This window comes from Ostrea edulis, chromosome 8 (genome assembly GCF_947568905.1).
Source record: "Ostrea edulis chromosome 8, xbOstEdul1.1, whole genome shotgun sequence".
NCBI classification, from domain to species: Eukaryota; Metazoa; Mollusca; class Bivalvia; order Ostreida; family Ostreidae; genus Ostrea; species Ostrea edulis.
Window position 1 is genome coordinate 61,917,731 of NC_079171.1, and position 10,826 is coordinate 61,928,556.

Below are 10,826 nucleotides of genomic sequence, written 5' to 3' on the forward strand. Positions count from 1 at the left end.
AAGTCTCTAAAACAAGGACCACTCCTAGAAAAACTTCCCGTTTCTATCACTTGTCAGCCATATCTGTTTACCCACGAAACTTTGATAAGGTCCGGGCTGAATATTTATTTTTCAACATCAAATTAAAAAAAATAATAATTCCACGTTTACACTTGATAAAACAAATTGAGATAAGTGAAATATGTTTTAAATAAATACCCTTTCTTTGAAAATTACAATTTATGCAAGTTTTGGATCATTTTACATTTTTACGGCAAGAGAGGTAACTCAAATGCCTGGCTTTTTGGCTACCTCTGTCAGTAAATGCTCAACAATAGCACTGTTTCCCAGCAATTTCATTGTTTCATCTTAATTATTAAGGGATTTCCTTCAAATATTGTCTATACTTTCTGGACAAATTTTATTGTATTGGGTATTATTTAACTTTACAAAATGGTCGTTTTCTATAGATTATATAGGGTCCTCGGATTTGTGAAATAGGCCAAGTTTTGGCATCTAACAATGTTTTTTGTTGTTGTAAAATTCACTTTACATACATGTACGATAAAATTGGTGTATGACCTTAACTTTTATTAGGTATTAATAAAATTTTGGGGAATTGGATGTGCAAGCCATATTATAGCTACTGCCTGATATCTCCGTGGACAGCCTCTTAATATTATATATTCAAATGTAACATGCTTATTCCGTCGATATGGTACCAACGCGTTTCACCAAGTAACCTCTAAATTTGACCTAATTTTTCTTAAAAACTTTAACCTTTGAACAAAATGGATAGGCTAACGTACAATCGTGGGTTTTTTTTTAGGGATTGAATCATACATGGTGGATGTAGCTCAATTACATGAATAATCCGCGTTGAATCCACTGTACATGATCGTCAACATGAGATGCGTACTAATCCCGCCACCTGATTTCACCTGTCATATCATCAAACGGGTTTTGTGTTTACCTACTCTCAATTTCATATTCATTATATAGGCATTATCGTCGCCTTTCATAAATTAGCCTTTCATTTTTCTTAATTTGTGTGATTCATAACATTTGTGATCTTCACGTTTGCACTATTTACAGTTGGAATTATGTGTAACAGCACTGCAGAAAATCACTATTTTTGCCTTTAATTCTCTGTTTTGAATAAAACTGATGATATTGAGTATATTATAAGGGAAAAGCATTATTAATATCTTTATGGCAGAGATTTACAATTCCACACAGAACATAACAATTATATTTACACACTCATTTCTCCAAGTCACACTTACTGGCTCAATCGTTTCTACAATACCCTATGTACTATGCACATAGTGAGATTCTCTGGGAATAAACAGTCTATCATATATATTTCTGACTCGTGTTTCTCTTTAAAACACATTGAAAACACCTTTCTGGGAAACTAACATGAATGACTACATGTGAAAAGATTGGTAAGTGTCAATGTGGTGGATATCGCTGTTAAAAGTAATAGACTTTGATTGCAATTTGACATTGACATGATTTTCGGTTTTGGCGTGCATGTGATAGACGCTGAAATATATCATTTGGTAAATTTCAATATACATCGATGTATCACGTATCTATTTTTAGATGACCATCCTGTTATCTTGATTTCATTTCCTTTTCAAATTTACAGCTGTCTGTGGTATTTTTATTATTTGATTTTTATATAGCCACCTGGAAAAAAAATGTGTACATTTAGTGTCAGTGCTGTTTCTGATGTAACATTGTTGCAACAAAGGAAATGCAATCAACGGTTTTAGAAAAAAAAATCGCGAATCATAACTAACACTTTACTTCTGCATAATATGAGCTTAAAAACACGGCGACATGGTTATGCAGGAACTTTCAAAATAGTTCGCTGATGGTAATTCTGAAATGTACCATCACATAATTCAAAAACATATGTTTTTCTAGAGATAAATGAGACAAATGGTGGAACTACTTCATACAGCAAATTAAAATCTTCACAGATATTGTCTTTGTTACGGTGGTATAAAAACACTCATAATTTCAGCGATTCTAGTCTAACATCAACACTGCAGTGTGGGGAACATCATTTTTGAGGTTGTTTCCTCTTCATTCTTTACTGGTTTGTATACTTATCTATAATTGTTGGTATGTAATTTTTAGCTAAGGCAGCGAATTTATCAGCCGTATATCATTTTCCAGGTATCATAAACATCTCGTTTTTAAATTAACAGAGTGTCAAGGTAGAATGCAATGTTTTCCTTTATATTTCGTTCACCGTTCTCTCATTATTCGGTCCTTAGTATTCACCGAAATAGAATATAACTTTAACTAGATGTATCATGAAACAGTTAAGATAATTAACATTGATCAATCGCATAACACCTATACAGACTGGATTTTTATGGGTTTTAGGTGTTTGTTTTTTTTACTTCAAGAACCATTTCTAAATTTTCGCAGAACGATACTGTTATTTTCTTGCATTTCCTTTTTTCCAGAACATGATCATCTTTTTTTTACCAATATTTATCTCAAACCGTAGCACTCAATACCGAAGGAATGGTATTTGGTTAGTGTTCCAGATCCCCCGCGACATCTAATATACGTAGTAAAGTCATTTACTAAAATGCATGACTCTCACTTCTTAATGGCGGATGATTGACGAACTCGTCTTGAATTCTCAGTATCTTGATCACAAATTGTAAGTTATAACCAATGACCAACACTACCGGTGATATGATAGAAAACGACCGCAATTGAATATAATCTTAGAGTTATGAAAACCTCCGATCAAACCAACGACACACACAATTTATAAGACCTGTTCCTTACTGAGTACTGTTCTGGTTAAGACTAACCATTGATAAATCAGCAGCAGAATTTACTAACATAGATATTAAAACAATTGATCACATTTATTTACCAATAACAATTGAAAGAAAGTGTAACCAACTATCTATATTGTATTGCTTATAGGAGTTATGAGATTGATTACTGTTCGTTATCTTCAACTTCCATAGATAACTGGAAAAAATCAAACTAAAATCAATTGTTGGAAGGTTATCATCAGTTAATAGGCTTCATATACGATTTCACTTTAAGGTGTATTGTGAGATGTATTCGTCATTATTTGATCTGGTTATCGCATACAGTGCAGAATTTATATATGGGATCTGGAACAAGTTTTCTGTCCCCCTCCCTACCCACTTTCTTCGGGCCAGTCTGCATGATAAGAATTTATCAAAACATTTATAGTTTTGGAAGAAATGTTTCGTTGTTTCCAAAACATATTAGAAGAATAAGCATTCTGTCATATGCTAAGTTTATGTGCATGCATCCTCTAACGTTTACGCTATTGTGACCTACATTCTGATTGGTTAATTTGTATTTTGAATTTCGAAATTCGAATCTCGTATTTTGAAATTCGAATCTCGTATTTTGAATCTCGTATTTTGAATTTGGATTCTTGAATGAGCCTTCTGGGCTTCCGTACCTTCCTCAGTAAAAACGAAAAAGGTTAAGCAATAGAAATATAAATGGAGGCCGAACAAACATTGATCACTGGCTACTCCAGAATTGGAATCGGGAACCTAGGAGGGGTAAGCATCCCCGTCGATCGATAACACCAGCAGTTAGCCCTCTATGCTGATCAAGTAAACGATAGCGAAAAGAGTGTGCCTATCTGACGCTTAGATGTCTTGGTATGTAAGCTCCTCCTCAAGATCATCCCCATATAAATAATCGTATTGGCTTGATATTTATTCTTGACTGGTTCAAATTAATATGATTGTACCACGAAATCAAGTAGTTTGTCAGAAAGTAGAGATTCTGTCATCTCCATTAAAGTAACGACATATTTTGTTAAAGCAATAAGAGTTGTACCAGATGATATTTTAGCTCGTCGGGGCGACTGTCCGAAGAGGTACTGCCGTGACCACGGTGTCGGCGTCAGCGTCACATTCGAACAAAAACGTTTTGACCTGAACTAATTTATTTTAACCAAGGGGGACATAGTTTTAATATTTCACAAAGAGACGCCTCGTGAAGATACTTTTGTTTTGGTAACAAGAATTTTGACCTATTGGCCTTTATTGGGAATTTTGACTTAATTATTAAAAATTTTAACCTGGGCTATACTTTTTCAACCGAAGGGGATGGGGTTCTGATATTACGCATACAGATGTCACATGAAGACACCATTGTATTGGTAAATGGATTTTTTACTCTCTGACCTTGGCCAATGACCTACTTTTCAAAAACCTGAACATGGGCTATATCTTTTGAATCAAGGGCGCAGGGTTTTAATACTTCACATCTAAATGCCCCAAGGAGATAGATATGTTCTAGTGCAGATATTTGAGCTAATGACATTTGCCTTTAACTTTGATCCAATTTTTGAAAGCTTTTCAACCGAAAGGAATGAAGCTTTGATGCTATAAGTATAGCCGTGTAATTAAAAAACATTTCTTTTGTTACCAGAACTGTTGACCCTGGACATCAACCTTCTTTTCAGAAACATTAAATAGGCTATATCTTTTGAACCAAGGGGATAGGGATTTGATATTACAAATCCAGCATGTCAAGACCTTCGATATGGTAGCAAAGCGTTTGACCTAGTAACCTAGGACTTTGACCTATTTTAGAAAAACTGTTTTAACTAAATGGATAGGCTAAGAAGAGTCAATCTTTCAGGCGAGATATGTTGTCTATTAGGTTTGAAATACATTAGCATTAGTTTTGTTTACTATACTTTAAGATTGATTTTGATTACCATACATCAATGTTGATTTTTTTTAAACACTAAGACTGTATTCTGTTCTGTATACACGGACTTATTTTGTTTATCATATAATAGGACATATTATGTTTGTACATACTAGGATTTATGTCGCTTAATATAGACTAGCATGAAATCTGTTTACGATAATGTATGATTTATTTTGAATATTATTCTATATACAATAAACTACACACTAGGATTTATTATGTGCATTACATTTGATGTAGTCCTCAATTGATTCTGTTTCATATAGACGACACTTTATTCTGTTTACTATAGATTATTATTGAGTCTGCTAGCTATAGTGTACTACTGAATCTGCTTAATGTAGGCTACAATTTCTTCTCCTTAATATAACATATTATTGATTCTCTCTGCTATAGACTTATACCAATTCTGTTTACTATAGACTACTAATGATTATGTTTACTATAGACTACTATTGATTCTTTTTACCATATACTACTATTGATTTTTTTCACTACAGACTACTATTGATTCTGCTTACTATAGACTACTATTGATTCTGTTTATGATTGACTACTATTGATTCTGTTTATTATAGACTGCTATTGATTCTGTTTACTATAGACTGCTATTAATTATGCTTACTCTAGACTACAATTGATTCTGTTTACTATAAACATTTTATGTTTACTGTAAACTACTAATAAATGTGTTTGCAATAAACTACAATTGATTTTGTTTTCTATATATTACAATTGATTCTGTTCCCTAAAAACTTCAAATTGAAAACGTTTACTACGGACTACATTTGATTCCTTCTACCATTGACTTTTATTGATTATATCCATTACAGATTTCAATTGATTTTATTTACTATAACCACCAATTATTATGTTTTCTAACACTACAATTGATTACGTTTACTATAGACTACTATTGATTCTGTTTACTATAGACTACTATTGATTCTGTTTACTATAGACTAGTATTGATTCTGTTTACTATAGACTACTATTACCTCTGTTTACTATAGACTACTATTAACTCTGTTTACTATAGACTATTGTAGATTCTGTTTACTATAGAGAAGTATTGATTCTGTTTACTATAGACTACTATTAATTCTGTTTAATATACACTACCGTTGATTCTGTTTATTATAAACTACAATTAACTCTGTTTACTATAAAGTAGTATTCATTCTGTTTACTATAGACTACTATTGATTCTGTTTACTATAGACTACTATTGATTCTGTTTACTATAGACTACTATTGATTCTGTTTACTATAGACTACTATTAACTCTGTTTACTATAGATTATTGTTGATTCTGTTTACTATAGACTAGTATTGATTCTGTTTACTATCGACTACTATTGACTCTGTTTACTATAGACTACTATTAACTATGTTTACTATAGACTATTGTAGATTCTGTTTACTATAGACTAGTATTGATTCTTTTTACTATAGACTACTATTAATTCTGTTTAATATACACTACTGTTGATTCTGTTTACTATAAACTACAATTAACTCTGTTTACTATAAAGTAGTATTCATTCTGTTTACTATAGACTACTATTGATTCTGTTTACTATATACTAGTATTGATTCTGTTTACTAAAGACTAGTATTGATTCTGTATACTATAGACTACTATTGATTCTGTTTACAATAGACAACTATTGATTCTGTTTACTATAGACTACTATTTATTCTGTTTACTATAGACTACTATTGCTTTTGTTTAAAATATACTACTATTGATTCTGTTTACTATAAACAACTATTGATTCTGTTTATTATAGACTACTATTGATTCTGTTTACTGTAGACTACTATTGATTCTGTTTACTATAGACTACTATTAATTATATTTACTATAGACAACTATTGATTCTGTTTAGTATTGACTGACATAGGTTTTGTTTACTATAGACTACCATTGATTCTGTTTACCATAGACTACTATTAATTATGTTTACTATTGACTACTATTAAGTCTCTTTACTATAGAATACTATTGATTCTGTTTACTATTGACTACTATTGATTCTGTTTACTATAGACTAATATTTATTCTGTTTACTATAGACTAACATCGATTCTATTTACCATAGACTACTATTAATTCTGTGTACTATAAACTACTATTGATTCTGTTTACTATTAACTACTATTGATTCTGTTTACTATAGACTACTATTGATTATGTTTACTATAGACTACTATTGATTATGTTTACTATAAACTAACATCGGTTTTGTTTACTATATACTACTATTGATTTTGTTTACTATAGACTATTATTGATTTTGTTTACTTTAGACTACTATTGATTATGTTTATTATATACTACTACTGATTCTGTTTACTATTAACTACTATTGATTATGTTTACTATAGACTACTATTGATTCTGTTTACTATTGATTACTATTGATTATGTTTACTATTGACTACTATTGATTCTGTTTATTGTAGATTATTATTGATTTTGTTTACTGTAGACTACTATTGATTATGTTTATTATAGACAACTATTGAATATGTTTATCAGAGACTACTATTGATTCTGTTTACTATTGATTATTATTGATTCTGTTTACTATAGAATACTATTCATTATGTTTACTATTGACTACTATTAATTATGTTTACTATAGACTACTATTGATTATGTTTAGTATTGACAACTACTAATTATGTTTATTATATATTACTATGGATTCTGTTTACTATAGACTACTATTGATTATGTTTATTAGAGGCTACAATTGATTCTGTTTACTATAGACTACTATTGATTGTGTTTACTATAGACTACTATTGATTCTGTTTACTATAGACTACTATTTATTATGTTTACTATAGATTACTATTGATTCTGTTAATATAGACTACTATTAATTCTGTTTATTATAGACTACTAATGATTCTGTTTACTATAGACTACTATTTATTATGTTTACTATAGACTACTATTAATTCTGTTTACTATAGACTACTAATGATTGTGTTTACTATAGACTACTATTTATTTTGTTTACTATAGACTACTATTTATTCTGTTTACTATAGACTACTATTGATTATATTTACTATAGACTACTATTGATTCTGTTTACTATAGACAACTATTAATTATGTTTACTATAGACAACTATTGATTCTGTTTATTATAGACTACTATTGATTATGTTTACTATAGACTACTATTGATTCTGTTTACTATAGACTACTATTAATTATGTTTATTATACACAACTATTGATTCTGTTTAGTATTGACTAACATCGGTTTTGTTTACTATAGACTACCATTTATTCTGTTTACCATAGACTACTATTAATTAGGTTTACTATTGACTACTATTAAGTCTCTTTACTATAGACTACTATTGATTCTGTTTACTATTGACTACTATTGATTCTGTTTACTATAAACTAATATTGATTCTGTTTACTATAGACTAACATCGGTTGTATTTACTATAGACTACCATTGAATTTGTGTAATATAGATTACTATTGATTCTGTTTACTATTGACTACTATTGATTCTGTTTACTATAGACTACTATTGATTATGTTTACTATAGACTACTATTGATTCTGTTTACTATTGATTACTATTGATTATGTTTACTATTTACTACTATTGATTCTGTCTACTATAGATTATTATTGATTTTGTTTACTGTATACAACTATTGATTATGTTTATTATAGACTACTATTGATTATGTTTATTAGAGACTACTATTGATTCTGTTTACTATTGATTACTATTGATTCTGTTTACTATAGAATACTATTCATTATGTTTACTATTGACTACTATTCATTATGTTTACTATATACTACTATTGATTATGTTTATTAGAGGCTACAATTGATTCTGTTTACTATTGACTAACATCGGTTCTGTTTACTATAAAATACTATTGATTCTGTTTACTATAGACTATTATTAATTATGTTTACTATATACTACTATTGATTATGTTTACGATTGACTACTCTTGATTCTGTTTATTATATACTACTTTTGATTATGTTTACTATATATTGCTATTGATTCTGTTTTCTATAGACTACTATTGATTATGTTTACTATATATTACTATTGCTTCTGTTTACTATAGACTACTATTGATTCTGTTTACTATAGACTACAATTGATTCTGTTTACTATAGACTACTATTGATTCTGTTTACTATAGACTACTATTGATTCGGTTTCCTATCTACTATTGATTCTTTTTACTATAGACTATTATTGATTCCGTTTACTATATCTTACTATTGATTCTGTTTACTATAGACCACTATTGATTCTGTTTACTATAGACTACTATTGATTCTGTTTACTATAGACTACTATTGATTCTGTTTACTATAGACTACCATTGATTATGTTTACTATAGACTACTATTGATTCTGTTTACTATAGGCTGACATCGGTTCTATTTACTATAGACTACTATTGAATCTGTGTACTATTGACTACTATTGATTCTGTTTACTATAGACTACTATTGATTATGTTTACTATATACTACTATTGATTCTGTTTACTATATACTACCATTGATTATGCTTACTATAGACTACTATTGATTCTGTTTACTATTGACTACTATTGATTCTATTTAGTATAGACTACTATTGATTATGTTTACTATTGACTACTATTGATTCTGTTTACTATATACTACTATTTATTATGTTTACTATAGACTACTATTGATTCTGTTACTATAGACTACTATTAATTCTGTTTACTATAGACTACTATTGATTCTGTTTACTATAGACTACTATTAATTCTGTTTACTATAGACTACTATTAGCTCTGTTTACTATAGAATACTATTGATTCTCTTTACTATAGACTACTATTTATTATGTTTACTATAGACTACTATTTATTCTGTTTACTATATATTACTATTGATTCTGTTTACTATAGACTACTATTGATTATGTTTACTATAGACTACTATTTATTATGTTTACTACAGACTACTATTTATTCTGTTTACTATATATTACTATTGATTCTGTTTTCCATATATTGTATGCTATATACTACTATTGATTCTGTTTACTATAGACTACTATTGATTCTGTTTACTATAGACTACTATTGATTATGTTTACTATAGACTACTATTAATTATGTTTACTATAGACAACTATTGATTCTGTTTATTATAGACTACTATTTATTATGTTTACTATACACAACTATTGATTCTGTTTAGTATTGACTAACATCGGTGTTGTTTACTATAGACTACCATTTATTCTGTTTACCATACACTACTATTAATTAGGTTTACTAATGACTACTATTAAGTCTCTTTACTATAGACTACTATTGATTCTGTTTACTATTGACTACTATTGATTCTTTTTACTATAGACTGACATCGGTTCTATTTACTATAGACTACTATTGAATCTGTGTACTATAGACTACTATTGATTCTGTTTACTATTGACTACTATTGATTCTGTTTACTATAGACTACTATTGATTCTGTTTACTATTGATTATTATTGATTATGTTTACTATTTACTACTATTGATTCTGTCTACTATAGATTATTATTGATTTTGTTTACTGTAGACTACTATTGATTATGTTTATTATAGACTACAATTGATTCAGTTTCCTATCTACTATTGATTCTGTTTACTATAGACTATTATTGATTCCGTTTACTATATCTTACTATTGATTCTGTTTACTATAGACCACTATTGATTCTGTTTACTATAGACTACTATTGATTCTGTTTACTATAGGGTACTATTGATTCTGTTTACTATAGACTACTATTGATTCTGTTTACTATAGGCTAACATCGGTTCTATTTACTATATACTACTATTGAATCTGTGTACTATAGACTACTATTGATTCTGTGTACTATAGACTACTATTGATTATGTTTACTATAAACTACTATTGATTCTGTTTACTATAGACTACTATTGATTATGCTTTCTATAGACTACTATTGATTCTGTTTACTATTGACTACTATTGATTCTGTTTACTATTGACTACTATTGATTATGTTTACTATAGACT